The following is a 12921-nucleotide window of genomic DNA, read 5'->3' as shown; positions in this document are numbered from 1 at the left end:
TGTGATGAAGCCTAAGGGCATCAGGCTAAGAACCTGGGCTCCTGCTTCTAGGTCAATCCCTAATTTTGCAGATGAAGAAACAGTCTCAGAGAAATTAAGTGCCTTTAACCAAATAGAGTTATCCCTTCTATATCATGGGGTTAGAGGTGTGGCAACCCCTCTTCCCACCCCCCCTTGCCACGATCTGGAAAATCTGAATAAAATTTTTTGACCCTCCCTTCTTAACAGAGGAGTCTAATTTGTTATGGTATTAACAGATAAAAATATGCTGATATTATACAATACATATATTCTATGAATTTTTGAATTTCTAAATTTTTTTCTGTATCATCTGTTGGCTTTCATGTGTCATCTGTGGCTTCTGTTAAACTCCCAAAATATTCCCATTAAAGTTCTTACACAAACCCACAATAGAGCAAAATGGCAATAGGGAAAGTCACTGTGTGGACCGTTAACTATGCATTCAGCTAGTAAATGACAGAGAATAAATTGAGTCTCAGACCTGAAATCTGGCACCCTGTTCCATTACCAGAGTCCTTATAACTTTCAAGGTGTTTTACATTTATTCTGCCCTACTCAGGTCCTCACATATGAAATTCAGTTAGGGATGAAATGAACAAAAAGTTTTGGAAACAGGCAACATCGTGTGACCATAGGCACTGGTTGCCCCTGAGCCTATTTCTTCCTTTGCAAAATAGGAATGACAATGCTAGTATTATATCCCTCACCAGGCTATTTTGAGGAAAGCATCTTGTAAACTATAAAGTGCTATGGAATTGAAAATTACTAGCATTTTTTCCAGGTTTGTAATCCTTTTAAATGCTTTTGAAACCTGTAACTTTTAAAAAATGGTCAGGTTACAACTTCCCCACTCACTATCCCACCAAACAAACATAACACATTCTTAATTTTGGTAGAAAGAAATAATGAATTCCAGATGAAGCCCTCTTTTTAGGAGCTTACAATTCAATCTAGCAAATATTTATTAAGCAATTACTATGTGAAATACTTTTATTTTTCTCCTAAGGGCATAAGATATAAAATTGAACCAAGATAGGGGTCCTATTTTCAAGGAATTTTTTGTCTACTAGGGGAAGCAAGGCTCAAATTATTATAGTGCAAGTTATATGATAGTTGATAAGATGACTAGTTTGAGAGGCTCTCCACAACTTCCAGTATCAAATATAAAATCCTCTGTTTGACTTTCAAAGCCCTTCATCATCTGACCCTGTCCTACCTTTGGAATTGATTGTACAGAATGGGAGACACTGGCACAGGACCACCCAGCATGATGAGTCCTCATCAGAGAAAGTGATGTGCTCTATGAGCAAGGTAGAATTGAAGTAGCTCATAGAAAATATGAGATTCGTGAGTTTAGAGTAACCACCTCAAGGAGTTCACATGGGTTATTTGTGTCTGACCTGTGGCAGAACATTTCAAACTCATGTTGGTCTTTCAGCCACAAACAGACACACTGTAAATTGTCTCTAACATAATGATGCCATTTTTGTCCTTTTCATTGCCTGTAACATAGTTGTATCATTTTGATCTCCTTTGACAACAAGAATCACCAATCAACCACCTTTTTATATATTACTGCACTTACTCTATGATCTAAAGTAGAGTACTTTAAGATAATTGAAGGAGAAAGAAGATGGTTTCAATTCTCATTCTTCCCCACACTTTCCCACACTTTCCCACCCCCAACACATATGCAGTCAATTGCCAAAATTTGTCATTTCTACCTTCATATTTCTGACATGTTCCCCTTCTGTCCACTCATATGACTACCACCCTACTTCTGTCTCTCATCACCTCTCACCTGGACTAATGCAATAAAACTCTCACATTTGGCCTCAGATATCTTGCTTTCAGTCTGTAAATATCATTTAGCATAACTATAAAGAGAAGTCAACTTTTAAAACCTAACTTTTTGAACAAGGAAGATCTGAGTTCAAATTCTGCTTCAAACACACTAGTTGTGTGACCCTAGGCAAGTCATATGACCTCTCTCAGTAACCTCATCTATAAAATGGGGACAATAATTGCACATATAAGCATCAAATGAAATAACATTTGTAAAGTATTTTGCATACCTTAAAACTCTTCATAAATGCCACTTATTCTTATTAAACATATATTTCAATGTAGTTAAAGATATGCTCTGGTTCCTCCCAAAAGTTGTATAAATCGAATTTTTGTATACTGATGTTATATTATCACCCACTTCCATTATAATTTTGAAGGTTTTCATCATTGATTCTGACTGATTTTTAAATGTCAATGGCCCTAAACACTTCAGTTTTAAGTTTCTTGGCAATCCCATCTCTTTGACACATAATTAATGAGCCATAAAGGAATACTTCCACTAACTCCACTAGGGGAGTTCTTTATTTAAAGGAACCCTGTAGTGCATCCTTTTATAAAGTGAAGTTTCTTCTTGAGATCGAAATAGCAAATCTCTTACTTAATAGTTTGCAAATTCACATTTTCAAATATCATGTCAAATTTGCTGAAAGAATATATTTGAACTTTATTTTATTTTTCACTAAAGAATATATACATGTTGCTTTAAAAATAAATTTTATTGCTATCATTTTTTTACATCACCAGAATGTCTCCATGTATCACTCCCTCACCACAATCCCACTTTCAGAGAGCTAGCCCTTTTAACAAGTAATATTTTTAAAGAGAAAAAATAAGAGAAAAAGAAAAATCAGCAAAACTAATCAATATTTCAAGAAAAATCAGAAAATATATGTAATGTTCCAGATCTATGATCCTCCTACTTTTTCAAAAGAATGGAGGATGGGGAAAGTATGTATTGTGTCTCTTCTTCAGGGTCATGTAGCTTTATGGCTATTTTATAACTCTGACTTTTGATTATTTTGTAGGTGCTGTTCTTTCCATTTACTGTATGTAGTCATTTGTGTATATTATTTTCTTGCCTCTGTTTATTTCACTCTATATCAGATCATGAAAATATTTCCACACAGCTTTGTACGGATTCTAGTCACCATTTTTTACAGCAAAATAATATTCTATGATATAATATACCACAATTTTGTTTAGTCATTTCTCAATTGATCAACATCTACTTTGTTTCCAATTTTTGCTACCACAAAAGTACTACTATAAATATATCAGTGTATATGAAAACTTTGTTTTTACCAATAATCTCTTTGGGGTATGAGCCTAATAATGGAATCGCTTTGTCAAAGGATACAAGCATTTTTGTCTCCTTATTTGCATATTCATAAATTACTTTCCAAAATGGTTGTACTAATTCATAACTTCCTCCAACATTGACTATTTTTTTGCCATCTTTGGCTGCTAGTGGAATTGTGAAATCTCTCTCAATTTTGTTTTGATTTACATTTCTTTTATTAGAGCATTCTTTCATATGATTGTTAATTTCAATACTTCATTTGAGAGCTGCTCATTCATAACAATTAATTATTTGTATCTATTAAGAAATTACTTTTAGTTTTTATGTATATATTTTTGTAAATGATATATGAATATATGCATATATACATATGAGTGCTTATATATACATATATCTTGAATATTAAATCTTTATCTGAGAAAATGAGATCAAATTTTTTTAATCTAATGACTTTTCTTTTTTTTTGCAAGGCAATGGGGTTAAGTGACTTGCCCAAGGCCACACGGCTAGGTAATTATTAAGTGTCTGAGGCCGGATTTGAACTCAGGTACTCCTGACTCCAGGGCCGATGCTCTATCTACTGCGCCACCTAGCCACCCCAACTTTTCTTCTTATTGTACCTCCATTAACTTTATTTGTGTAGAAGTTTTTCTGTTTCATGTAATCAGTTTTCTGATTTGTTTTATTATTTTTTATTTTTTAAACTACCTCTATCCCATGTTTCATTAAGAATTCACCTCTAGGGCGGCTAGGTGGCGCAGTGGATAAAGCACCGGCCCTGGAGTCAGGAGTACCTGAGTTCAAATCCGGCCTCAGACACTTAATAATTACCTAGCCGTGTGGCCTTGGGCAAGCCACTTAACCCCATTGCCTTACGAAAAACCTAAAAAAATAAAAAAAATTTAAAAAAAATAAGAATTCACCTCTAGAAAGAGAATAGAAAAAATGGGAGTGGAGAGGAATAGAATGGAGGGAAATACAGTTAGCAATAGCAATTGTGGGGGAAAAAATTATTGAAGCAACTTCTTTGATGAACTTATGATAAAGATGGTGATCTATCCTAGAGACAGAGCTGATGGTATCCGAATACAGACTGAAATTCAATTTTTCTTTTTCTCTCACTTAATTTTCTTGAGGCTTGTCTTTGTAGGGGTGTGGGGGGGTTATAGTTACTTTTACAGCAAGACTATGGTAATAATGTGAAAATAAATACATTTTTTTTAAATGCACCTCCCTCTTATAACTATAAAAAGTATATGGTCTGCTTCTCTTCTAATTTTTTTATGGAATGATCTTTAATTTTCAGGTAATATCCATTTTGAATTTATTACAGAATATGGGGTAAGATGATATTATGCACCTAATTTCTCCTAGAATACTTTCCAGTTTTTCCAATTTTCAACAGATAAGAGAGTTCTTTCCTTAGTGATTTGTTTTCTAGTTTACTGAAACAAGATTTTTGAGTTTCACTATCACTGATTGTCTCTTGCCTGGTAAGTTTCATTAATCTATTTTTCTATTTCTAACCAATACCAAATGGCTTTGAAAACTGCTATATAGAATATAGGTTGTGGTCTAGAAGTATTCTCCCTTCATCTTTGCCTTTTACATTATTTCCTTGATATGCTAGAGATTTTATTTTTTTGAAATTAAACTTATTATGGTTTTTCCAAATTCTGTAAGTTATTCCTTTGATAATTTGATTAGTAGAGCATCAAAACTGAATTAACTTTGGTAGTAGTGCCATTTTATTATATTGGCACAGCCCAGACATGTACATTTACTATCATTCCTGTTTCTTTATTTTTAAGGTGTTTTTATAATTAAGGAACACGTTGTAGTTAAATCTACCTTTAGTATTTTTTGTACTTTGGTAGGCTATTCTCAAAGTATTTTATGTATTTTATAGTTTTGATAATGAGATTTCTCTATCTATTATTGCCTCTTGTTATTATTGTACAGAAATGCTGCTGATTTTTGTGAATTTATTTTGTAGATTGCAACTTTGCTCGATATGAATTGTCTCAGTTAAAATCTTTTCTGATAACTTAGAATTTTCTAAGTAAACCATGATGTTAACAGCAAAAAGATATAGTTCCTATGTTTTCTTTGTCATTCTTTATGCCTTTGATTTTTTCTCTTTTTTCAATTACTTGCTAGTTTTCCTGGAACTAAATCAAATAATTGTGGAAAGAGTGAGTAACCTTGCTTTACTCCTCATTTCATAAAGAAAGCTTCTAGTATATCCTCATTCTATATAATGCTTGCTTTTAGTTTTACATAGCTATTTTTAGGAAAACCTGCATTTATATTTTATGAGAAGCTAATTGTTTTTAAGTTTTATTAGTGCCATTTGTTTTTATGCCATCCATTTGCCTGATCCTGAATGCCTCTCCTCCCTAACCCCTACTACTGAATTCTCCTTTGTAACAATAGATAGATAGATAGATAGATAGATAGATAGATAGATGATAGATAGATAGATAGATGATAGATAGATGATAGATAGATGAGTAAAAGCAACACAGTTACTTAGATTGACAGAGTATGCAAAGCCCCTTATCTTTCTTCTAGCCATGTTTCATCAATTATTATTCAGGACCAACAAGATTACTTGTTACTGATGACTTTCTGTAAAGGGGAGGAGGGGAGAGAAGGGAGGGAGTAGAAAAATGTGGAAGTCACAATCTTACAAAAAATTAATATTTAAAGCTTTGTATGTAATTGAAAAAATAAAACTAAAATAAAAAACTAATCCGAGTAGGGCGGCTAGGTGGCGTAGTGGATAAAGCACTGGCCTTGGAGTCAGGAGTACCTGGGTTCAAATCCGGTCTCAGACACTTAATAATTACCTAGCTGTGTGGCCTTGGGCAAGCCACTTAACCCCGTTTGCCTTGCGAAAACCTAAAAAAAAAAACAAAAAACAAAAAAAAACCTAATCAGAGTAATATTAGTTGCCTTCTTGTGTTGATTTTGTTTATATTTGCAGGCATTATTTATATTGCTCTCCTGATACTAGTTATTTCTCCTTATATTTTCCCCACGCTTCTCTGAATTCCATATATTTATATTTCTTGTAACACAATAGTAGCTCACCACACTTACATATTATGAATTTTTCAAACATCACCTAATCAATGGGTCCAATCAAATTACTTTGTTTCTAGTTTTTTGTCACAACAGAAGTGTTATTATTTATATTTGGTTTATATTGGACCTTTGGTATATATAAGGCTCTTTTTTTCAATGTTTCATCTCTCTGGGAAATATGCCTAGATATGGGACCTCTGTGTATAATGACTTTTCTTACATTACTTAAAATATTTCCTAAACTGAACATAAAATAGATTTTTAAAACTTATTTCTAAATGGTCCATAGCATTGTCCCATGAACATTATTTAAAATAAAGTGATCACCACAAAATAAAACATCTATTTTAGATACCTAGTTACATAACTATCTATGGCTTGGTTTCTATGTTGGGGTAAGATTTGCAAAAAAAATAATATTTATTAGCAATTATTTATATCAAAATGATATATTATCTTATTTAACCTCACAATAGGGTGACTTTGATTAACAAATAGACTTTTACGTCTTTGTATTTCCTCATCCAAATGGGTCAGAAATATCCAGTACTTCAAAATGGTTAAAACCTAGTTTCTTTGCCCTTTTTTACCTAAAACTCACTTAACCTCTGCCAGGTGGTTCTTAGAGAAATTCAGCAAGAAAACTAAGAGCCATGGAGGAGAAAAAAAAAAGCAAAAGAAACAGCAGAGTTGATCTTTTAAATCTATTCATTTTATGAAGTAAGATCTTTGGTAATAAAGGTTTTGTAGATGAGTAAAAATTTGTTACAGATGCTAACCAGAAGTTGGAATTATTGGTTCAGAGATGATGGCTCAGCAACAAAGCTATTTAATAAGTCAGGTCTATGAGCCAAACTAGAGTTGGAAGGTGGTTTTACTGAGGGATTACTAAATCCTATGTCTAGTTATGAACCAATTTGAAAAAGCAAGACCTATAACCATAACAAAGACAGGCATTTATTAAGTATCTTGTATGTGCCAGGAACTGTGATGGACATTTAAAGATACAAAGATTTTTTAAAAATTCCTGCCCTCAAAGAGTGAAGTCTCAAGCACACAGGAATTTAATACATATTAGTTAAAGTCAGTCCTGTAAATTGAATTCAATTCTTTGAAGGTAGAAAGGACAGAAGCTAATTATATACAGATGGGGTTCTGAGCTTCAAGTACTGGTTGACACTTTAGGATACCATATCTTCTTTTTTTCTCCTTTTGTAAGGCAATGGGGTTAAGTGACTTGCCCAAGGTCACATAGCTAGGTAATTGTTAAATGTATGAGGCTGGATTTGAACTCAAGTCCTCCTGACATCAGGACCAGTGCTCTATCTCCTTCATCACCTGGCTGGCCACACCATATCTTCTTGATAAACTGTGATGAAGCCTTAGGACACAAATGAGAGGAGAATGCAGTCAGGAATGGGTATTTTTTTAATCTAGTTAGTTTATGGGGTGTAAGTTTTTAGAAATTAAGGATGCTTTCATTCTTGTCATTACCAGATAGTTAAAGTATTATTATCTTCATTCTACAATTGGGGAAACTGAGGCTCAGAGAACTTTAATGATTAGTTCAAGGTCACACAAGGCTACATTAAGGTCTTATGCATAAAAAATAAGATTCAAAATCAAATTTCAAGTTCAGCACTATTTCAGTTTAAATTGTAATACTTAGCAAAATGGTATCCAATGTGGAATATTAGATAATATGGAGGGCTTAGAATCAGAAGGATAAATATTTAAAATCTTACCTCAGATATTTCTTGTGTAGGATCTAGAGGAAGTCATTTAAGATCAATGTACCTCACCTTGGAAATGCTTTGGTAAAGGGAGCTCCCTATCTAAATGAAGCAAAAATCCTTCCTTTCCTGAATGTTTGGGAAAACCTCATGTTGCTGCAAGAGATAAAAAAAAAAATGAAAAAAAAAGGCCCAGTCCCAGCTCTTAACAGCCTTTATTTTACTTGAAGGAATAAAACATAGCCATGTAAACAAAAATGTATGCATGTATATGTATGTGTACATATTGATATACACACATACATACAAATACATGAATAAATATACATATATATGTATATTTCAAGGTTGACCTTGATATGGACAAAAATGACATACAGACATCCAGGAAAATATTCTTTCCCCAAATCTCCATGTCTTCCAAATTCAAAGCTTGAATAAGTATCAAGAATGTAAAACTAATAATAGAAAAATTTGTGGAATTCACTGAAATTAAAAGTACATAGACTACAAGGAATTCCACCCTTACTTTTTCTCTGCTAATTTTCGAATATATTCTTTTTTTTTTTAGATTTTTTTTCAAGGCAAATGGGGGTTAAGTGGCTTTTCCAAGGCCACACAGCTAGGTAATTAAGTGTCTGAGGCCAAATTTGAACTCAGGTACTCCTGATTCTGTCCACTGTGCCACCTAGCCGCCCCTCTCTGCTAATTTTCAACATTTTGAGTAAGAGACAGGTTTCAAAGTAGACTGGCACTAGAGCTAAGCCTAGAACTAATGTTTCCTTATATGAATGTTTAATGGCTGGCTGTTTTGCCCCTTTTTTACTACTGGGTCAAACGTTATGAGTTTTTGCTCTTTATTAAGTGATAGCCAACACCCTCAATCTATAAATAAAGAATCTGAGGCCCTGATAACCTCATTACTATGCTAAGTGTTAGTTGTAACAAATTAGTTGCAAAGGCCCAGGATTTCTTGACCTCTTATTATTCTTTTCATCAGAGAGACTGAGGACTTTGCACAATCCTGACTCATTTAAATCCAATTTATTTTTACCTCAAGACACTCTGATGTCTTGAGGAATATAGACTTGGGAAGGAGCAGGAAGATTACAGTTTTCCCTTCCACATTGCAGGGGCTATGGACAAATTTGTACAAAATTTTTGACCACCCCCCCCCACCTTTGTACCAGAGAAGTCTAATTTTTTTCTTTTTCCTTCTTTACCTTATTGTAAAATTTTAAATCTTTGGTCATAGGTTCTGCCATCTGCTGGCCTGTGAGTGTGTCATTTATAACTTCCACAAAACTTCCCCCAAATCCCCACTTAATTTCTTATGCCAAATCTGTGATATATCAAACCCACTATGAGAAAAGTTGAAATATGGAAAAGATAACTATAGCTCATTGGACCAGCAATGAAGGATCTTTCCCTATCTGGGGTTTTTCCACTGGTCTTTTTTAAAGCAAGTAACCAATGAAAAGTTCTCTCTCCTCTTCAGGGTAGTTTAGGAGTTCTGAAATTCTGATAATACCTAGACTTCCATGGGTGTTTTCACCACTCTCACAATTACAGAATGACTTTAAGACATCTGACCTAAATATTCCTTTTGTTTAGTGCTATACTGTGAACCTGAATGAGTCCCCAAAACTCTAAGAGACAACTCTAAGAACACTTATAGATCTGCATTAACTGATAGGGTTGACTCATTGGTTCTCCCTGCTGTGGTTGTTCAGTTATTTTTCAGTCATGTCGGACTTTTCATGATCCTATTTTGGGTTTTATTTTTGGCAAAGATATTAGAGTGATTTGCCATTTCCTTCTTCAGCCTATTTTACAGAAAAAGACAAAAGCAAATGAGTTAAGTAATTAAGTATATGAGGTAAGATTTATAATAGTATTACATTGGGTCCTCAAGGGGTAACTACTACTGTTCACAGACTGTTGCTCATTCTTTCTTCTCCAAGAGGACCAATGACCTCAAGAGGGTGATGTCTTGACTTGGAAGTGAATTTTCCCACTGTATTCAGGGTCATCACCAGTCCTCCTGTCCTGTGTCTTGCCACTGGACTCTGATGACTCCGGAGGAAGGTGAGACTGAGTACTTTGCACAATCCTGAATCACTTAAATCCAATTCATTTGCACCTCAAGACACTCTGATGTCATTCTTCCTTTAGGAAGGATGAACTATAATAAACAAGAAGCCAAATTTGAATTCTGGAAAATGAATCTGGGACTTGTCTAGGTCTGCTTGCACCTCTTGGCTGCCCTTGGGTTTCCCTATCCCAAAGAAAACAGAACAGAATAAAAAAACAACAGTTCAATCCTTTCAACTTCTCCCCTGATGCTTGCAAGATACTAGAGAGGAAGTAGTGGCAAGAGTACTGGATTCTGGAGTTAGCAATCTTGGGTTTAAATTCTGCCCCCAGATACTTGTTCCCTTGATTTCCTTACTCCCAGATTTTCAATCTCTTCAGCTGCAAAAATGGGCATAATAATGTGAACCCTACTTACCTCATATCCATGTGAATTGTCTTTTGGTTCAGACCTTGATTTCATCTGAGTAAGGAACTTTCTCCATGGAAACTGCCTCTGGCAATGCAGATTGGCAATTCAGTTGTAAATTATTGGTTTAGAGAGTTCAGTAGGAGAAATGATTATTTCTATGTTGAGCAAATATTATATTACCAGAGAAGACATGGAATTTGGATACAGTATGGAATAACAGCAAGATACTTGATTGGATATCAAAAAAGTCTGGAGTCTGGTCTTGGGTCCTGCACTAACTTTTTGTGTGACGGTGGGCAAATAAATCACTTCACTTTGGACTTTAGTTTCCTTCTCAGCAAAAGGAGGGAATTGACACATAATCTCTAGCTCTATGATTCCACATTTTGCTAAGTATAATCATACTACCACTATCTGCAATGGAGTGGTTGATTGTTTTTCAAATTACATTAATATGCTCAATACACACCCAACTTTTTTTCACATCTCCACATGTCTTCTAAATTCAAAGCATCAGCTAAGAATCAAGAACATGTAACTAAAATTAGAGAAATCTGTGGAATTCACTCAAATTAGAGATTCATAGGATACAAGAGATTCCTCCTTGTCTCCTCTCTGCCAATCTGCAACTCTCCCTATCCTGTCACTTCCTGGCTTAGGATTTACCACCTCCAAGAAGTTTTCTCTTCTGAAAGAATTTGCTCTTTTAAATAACATGCTAGATTTGAGAGTCAGGAAGACCTGAGGTCAAATCCCATGTCTGATATTATTAAACAATTTATAGAGTAGTCACTTAGTATCACTCAGATACTATATATATAATTACTCAGATACAGTTTCGAGTAACTCTCTGAGACTTAACTTTTAAATTATATCTGGGTTGTGATCTATGTTGAATGATATCTCTGACTTAGAAATCACAGATTCTTGACATTGATTTCCAATTAGCACCCCATCACCAACTTGTCTATATTTTTTAGTTAGTGTGGATCACTGAAGTGTTTTTTTTTTAATTCTCAACATCTTAGGAATATCCTTTGTCTTATCTTCTATACTGTGTACTATGTTACCTGGATGTATAGAGGTATTCCCTATATATCCCTGATCCCAGCCATACTTCATATCTCAGCTACAGATTCATGAGAAAAATAGTGACTACCTAGCAGGGGCACTATAGCATCTGCCTTCCAGTTTCTCCTTTCACTTCCAACTCTTTCTTTTGCACTAAAATCAATGTTATCATTTTGACTAGAAAGGATATGATGAACACATACCTTACAGTATTTCTACTCTTAATTTTTATACTTCAGACCAGAGTTTCCTCTCATAGTCCATGCTATCCTATGTATTATATTCCTCTATAAGAATATAAGCTCCTCAAGGGAGAAGGGTTATCTCACTTTTGTAGTTTTATCCCTGGTGACCAACACAAAGTTGGAATATATTTGTTTATTAATGAATGCTCATTTGTTCATTCCTATTGGTGCAGCACCTTTTCTGGGCTTATTCATTCCCACTAGTTTAGCAAGTGGGGTCCCTAGAAAGTAGTTGACTAAAATTTCCCCAAGGCTCTAGGGCTAACTCTAAATGACTGAGGTATTCTATCTAATGTTAGCACTCATAAACTCCATTTAATGTGTTCCCCAATATCATTCAACCAATTGATATCAATTAGCTTTAACAAAGGAATATATTCTGAGAAGATACAGCAAAGAAAAAAGTACAGTGATAGCTACAACTGGATGGTGTACTCTCCCCTTTCATACACTCAGACCTTGGGGAGAGTAGACTCAAACTTAAAGTGGTTGGTACAAAATTCTCCCCCCACCCCAACTGCACCTGGAAGGGCAATTCTTAGTTCTATGAATTATTTTTTTCCTTCACAAAAGACCCCACAAAGATCACTTGGAAGCAGCATAGCCAATGGATGATTATCTTCCTTGTTTTCAGAACATGGTGTCTCAGATGACAGTTAGATTCACTGCCAATCTGGATCAAGCAGCTCACTCCTCTATGCTGACTCGCTGACTCTTCACTGCATTCAGTTGCTGTGATGACCAGTAGATTCTTCTAGCAATTCCAGCTGCTGATCCTCTAATGGTTTTTTAAAACTTTCAAGGCTCACAAGGTTATAAAATGGCTCATTTGTTCTTCAGATACTCATTTACCTATGATCAAGAAAGGATAAATATGAAACAAAACAATAGAGGCATCATGCTTTCCCACACATGTGGTAACTGGGTAGGGAGCTAAAGGAGCCATAGTTAACTGCTAAACCAGTGTGGCTTCTCTCAAAAATGGGAGGCTTCCAACAGTTCATTTTTTTCTCATCATGAGGAAAGAAAATTGTACAAAGGACTGAGGAAGGGTACATATCAATTTTTTTGTTTGCAAACTTTGCTTCAGTTCTGCCTCTGAAGAGT

The 12921-nt window shown here is 34.7% G+C and overlaps 1 long non-coding RNA gene across 1 annotated transcript in view; it reads right to left on the bottom strand.

Annotated features, from left to right (window-relative positions):
- Window positions 1–4009: 4009 nt before the first annotated feature.
- The window catches only part of LOC141521689 (uncharacterized), a 39505-nt gene continuing 30593 nt past the window's right edge, over window positions 4010–12921 (bottom strand). Inside the window, exon 3 of the long non-coding RNA XR_012478039.1 lies at window positions 4010–12666. This is a non-coding gene — a long non-coding RNA (uncharacterized LOC141521689). The remainder of the gene's footprint in view (window positions 12667–12921) is intronic.

The sequence above is a fragment of the Macrotis lagotis genome, chromosome 4 (genome assembly GCF_037893015.1).
Source record: "Macrotis lagotis isolate mMagLag1 chromosome 4, bilby.v1.9.chrom.fasta, whole genome shotgun sequence".
Classification (NCBI taxonomy): domain Eukaryota; kingdom Metazoa; phylum Chordata; class Mammalia; order Peramelemorphia; family Peramelidae; genus Macrotis; species Macrotis lagotis.
Note: the sequence above shows the minus strand (reverse complement) of the source record. Positions and strands in the feature narration are given on the sequence as shown.